General features: G+C 41.9%; 1 pseudogene; it reads left to right on the top strand.

Moving 5' to 3' along the window:
* Positions 1–1,904: 1,904 nt before the first annotated feature.
* On the top strand, positions 1,905–2,257 carry LOC118581759 (annotated as a pseudogene).
* Positions 2,258–4,584: the final 2,327 nt, after the last annotated feature.

Here is a 4,584-nt window from a genome sequence, read left to right as displayed (position 1 = left end):
CTTTCCAATGCTGTGATGCGCACACTGAGGACCACGGTTTAAAGGAGAGAAGCTTCCTTTTGGTTCATGACTTGGAAGGTACAGTGCCTGGCAGGCTGCCTCCATTCCTTTCTGGCTCATGGCAAGGCTGAGGCATTGTGGAGGAAGAGCACAGTAGAAGATACCTCACTTCCTCCAACCCAGGCCCCACCTCCAAATAGCCCATTGGGCTGTGGACTCACCAGCCGTTAATCCATTGATAAAATGATCATCCTCATGATCCAGTCACCTTTCCACACCACCAACAGCTTGGGACCTTCAACAGATGACCTTCGAAGCTGTTTTATATCCAAACCATAACTGATAGCTGATTTTACATTTTACTAGATTAAAATGTTTTAAAAAGGGGTTGGGGATTTAGCTCAGTGGTAGAGCGCTTGCAAGGCCCTGGGTTCAATCCTCAGCTCCACATTAAAAAAAAAAAATGTTTAAAAAATATACTTTTGCGCCGGGCGGTGGTGGCACATGCCTGTAATCCCAGCACTCAAGAGGCAGAGGCAGGTGGATCTCTGTGAGTTTGAGGCCAGCCTGGTCTACAAAGTGAGTTCCAGGACAGACTCCAAAGCTACAAAGAAACCCTATCTAGAAAAAACAAAAAACAAAACAAAACAAAAAAACAAAAAAACAACTAAAAAACAAACTTTTGCTAGTAGAGCATACAAGACTAATTATTTCTTTAAAAAGTTACTTTTATAATGCAAAAGATGCTTTCACTTTTTGAAGGTTTCAGGAAATACATGGAAGAGGTAACCATGCTTAATATCCCTATAACACTTTCAGCAAATTTTGCAATGAAGTGTTACAAATTCTCGAGCAATGGCTTCTTATTCTGGGGACCCATGATACTTTAGATATATTGATGTTTTGGCAAATGAGATTGTGTGCAAAATCACATGGGTGTTTGTATTGCATCTCTCCCACAGAAACAGGTCATGGCTTAAACCAAACTATCAAAATCTATGTGGTCCTAAAATAAGCACAAAGCTATCATTCTGCAGAAATCGCATTCAAAAATAACTTTAGCTATTAAATGAACATTTGCCCAATAAAAATGCAAGAACAAAATTTATAATGTGCCAGAACTAAAATCTGAAAATAATATGAAATACATCAAAAATAGGCCAAATTAGTGGTGGCACATGCCTTTAATCCCAGCACTCGGGAGGCAGAGCCAAGCAGAGTTTAGAGTGAGTTCGAGGCCAGCCTGGGCTATAGGGCAAGATCCGGAACAGGCATCAAAACCACACAGAGAAACCTTGTCTCGAAAATCAAACAAACAAAAAAATAGGCCAAATTAAAAAATTTGTGAGATAAATATGAAATTTGGTTTTATATTTAAGAAGTTAATTCCCTGAATATGACATTGGCTTAATCACACCTCCTGTGAAACCATATGAAAAAAATAAGAGGCAAGGCATGGTGGTGATGTTTGTACTACCAGCACTCAGAAGGCAGACAGATGATCGAAAGTTCAAGGCCAGCCTGAGCTACATATGGGGACCCTATTTCAAAAAACAAGAGCTGGGGTCCTTTTTTTTTGTCTGACATCTTAGGGAGGCTGCAATGGTTGTTGCCATTCTCTGAGCTTTACCCTGCTGCCCAATAAAAGGTTCCAGAACAGAGTGGTAGTGGCGCATACCTTTAATCCCAGTACTCAGAGGGCAGACCTCAGGGATGGAAACTAACCTGGTCTACAGAGGGAGTTCCAGGACAGCCAGGGCCACACAAAGAAACCCTGTCTTGAAGAAGAAGAAGAAGAAGAAGGAGGAGGAGGAGGAGGAGGAGGAGGAGGAGGAGGAGAAGAAGAAGAAGAAGAAGAAGAAGAAGAAGAAGAAGAAAGAGAGAGAGAGAGAGAGAGAGAGAGAGAGAGAGAGAGATATGCAGGAAAGTCATCCAAGAAAGACAAAGAAGTCAACAAGTCTTGGGGCAAGGCCAGACAGAAGTGGTGCAAAGGTAAAGTTCAGGACAAGCTCAGCAATCTAGCCACCTCTGACAAAGCTACTTACAACATGCTCCATAGGGAGGTCCCCAGCTGTGACTTTACTACACAGCTGTGGGCTCCAGAGACTGAGGAGCTCGCTGTTCCATGGCTGCGGCAGCCCTCTAGGAACTACTTAGTAAAGGACTTAGCAAGCTAGTTTCAAAGCACAGAGCCCAAGTAACTTACATAAGAAACATAAAGGGTGGAGATGCCCAGGCTGCTGGTGAAGGTGGATGAACGTGTTCAACTAGCTGTTTGAAAAAAATAAAACTGTATTAAATAATGGGGGGTGTACTTAATGGTAGAGCACTTGCCAAGATGAGCGACATACTGAGTTCAATTCCCAGCACTGTAAATAAATGAACACATACACAGTTATTTAAACAAACAAACAAACAAAAACTTCTTTAAAAATAGGAGAGAACAGCCAGGTGGTGGTGGTGCACGCCTTTAATCCCAGCATCCAGGAGTTCGAGGCCAGCCTGGTCTACAGATCAACATCCAGGACAGAAACCAAAACTACCCACAGAAACACTGTCTCAAAAACAACAACAACAACAACAAAAATAGGAGCGAGATCCTTGGCCCAAGCTGTATACCAACAGCTCTTTCCAAAGGTAGGGATTCCTTCACTGCAGGTTGGAAATCAGGAGGTATATAGGGAGCTTGACATCTACTTTTTTTCTTTAGGGCAACATTTATTTGTAACACTTGGCCTGGGTTCAGTATTTGACGTTGGACAACTTAGCTTTAAATCCCTACTCTCATGATTCTGAGCTAAGGACCTTCAGTTGAATCAGATTACCAGTCAGCCAAATAAATAAATAAAGCAAGGGTGTAAGTATGCCTATTTGTGTACTGTTATAAAGATAAAATGAAGGAATATTTTAAGAAAATTGTCAGAGGGCTGGAGAGATGGCTCAGAGGTTAAGAACACTGGCTGTTCTTCCAGAGGTCCTGAGTTCAATTCCCAGCACCCACACGGTGGCTCACAACCATCTGTAATGAGATCTGGCGCCCTCTTCTGGCCTGCAGGGATACATGCAAACAAAACACTGTATACATAATAAATAAATCTTTTAAAAATAAAATAAATAAAAGAGAAAATTGTCAGATTTATTTAATAAAAATATAAGACACTTAAATTTAGATAAACAATATCATAGTCTAAGTATGTTTATGCAATATTTATACTGTTTATTAATTCAAATTTAACTGGGCATCCTATATTTTCTTATTCTTATTTGTTTGGAGGTGTGTGTACTCATGAGCATATTCCAAAACATATCTGAGGCCAGAGGACAACTTGCAGGAGTCAGGTCTCTCTATCTACCATGTGGGTTCCAGGAATCAAATTCAGGTCTCTAGGTTTAGCAGTAAACCCTTAATCCACCCAACCATCTCACCGGCCCTAATATTTTTTTCTGCCTTTGATATAGGAGAGACTAAAGTTCAACAAAACTTTGTAAAAATCCCAAACTCCAGTTTCTGTGTGAGCCTTAGTGTGAGGTAAATTGTTTAGATTGGTGGTACGTGATAGATGGAGGGAGGGATGTGGGGAGGGAGGGAAGGAAGGAAAGAAAGAAAGAAAGGAAGGAAGGAAGGAAAGAAGGAAGGAAGGAAGGAAGAGAAAGAAAGAAAGAAAGGAAGGAAGAAAGAAAGAAAGAAAGAAAGAAAGAAAGAAAGAAAGAAAGAAAGAAAGAAGTGCTGTGGGATGTTCTGTATGTCAAATGTGTTGCTCTGTTGGTTAAAATAAATAAAGTGCTAATTGGCCAGTAGCCAGGCAGGAAGGATAGAGTAGGCGGGACAAGGAGGAGAATTGTGGGAAGTGGAAGGCTGGGTGAAGAGACACTGCCAGCCACTGCCATGACAAGGAAGATGTAAGGTCCTGGTAAGCCACAAGCCACGTGGCAAAGTATAGATGAATAGAAATGGGCTAAATATAAGAGTAAGAGCTAGACAATAGTAGGCCTGAGCTAATGGCCAGCAGTTTAAATAATATAAGTGTCTGTGTGATTATTTTATACGTGGGTTGAGGGACCGAGGGGGCTTGGTGGCACCTGGAGAGCTCACCAACTACAAAGAAAGAAAGAAGAGAAAAGAAAATTTAGTTGTATCTAGACCAAGGATGCTGAGGCTCTTATAACCCTCTTCTGTGGTTATATACTGTGGCATGAGTCAAACAGGAAAAAAAAATTAGACCAATATGGTGGAGCAGTTCTCCTTCAAGCATGAAAACGAGGAGCAAGCGATCATCGCTGAGATTTCTTCCGAGCTCCAGGAACGCTTAAGGTTAGAAGGAAGGTAGGAAGGTGCCTTGGAAACACACTTCAGCACACTCTGAAGAGGATTCTTAATGCTTGGAGTACAGCCAGAGCCTCAGCAATAGGAAGGACAGTCACATATCTCATGAAGGACATTTCCTAACCGCAGGGTTACATGTGACCCAGTTCTCCTCTCCCATGCTGTGGGATGGCGTTAGGTTGAGACAGCGGCTCGCACTAAAGAGTGGCTCCAGCCGACGATTTCAAAGAATGTCTGATAATGAGTGAGGGATGGGACAC

Source organism: Onychomys torridus, chromosome 4 (assembly GCF_903995425.1).
Source record: "Onychomys torridus chromosome 4, mOncTor1.1, whole genome shotgun sequence".
NCBI lineage: Eukaryota > Metazoa > Chordata > Mammalia > Rodentia > Cricetidae > Onychomys > Onychomys torridus.
The sequence above is the reverse complement of the archived record's forward strand: the minus strand, read 5'-3'. Positions and strand labels throughout refer to the sequence as shown.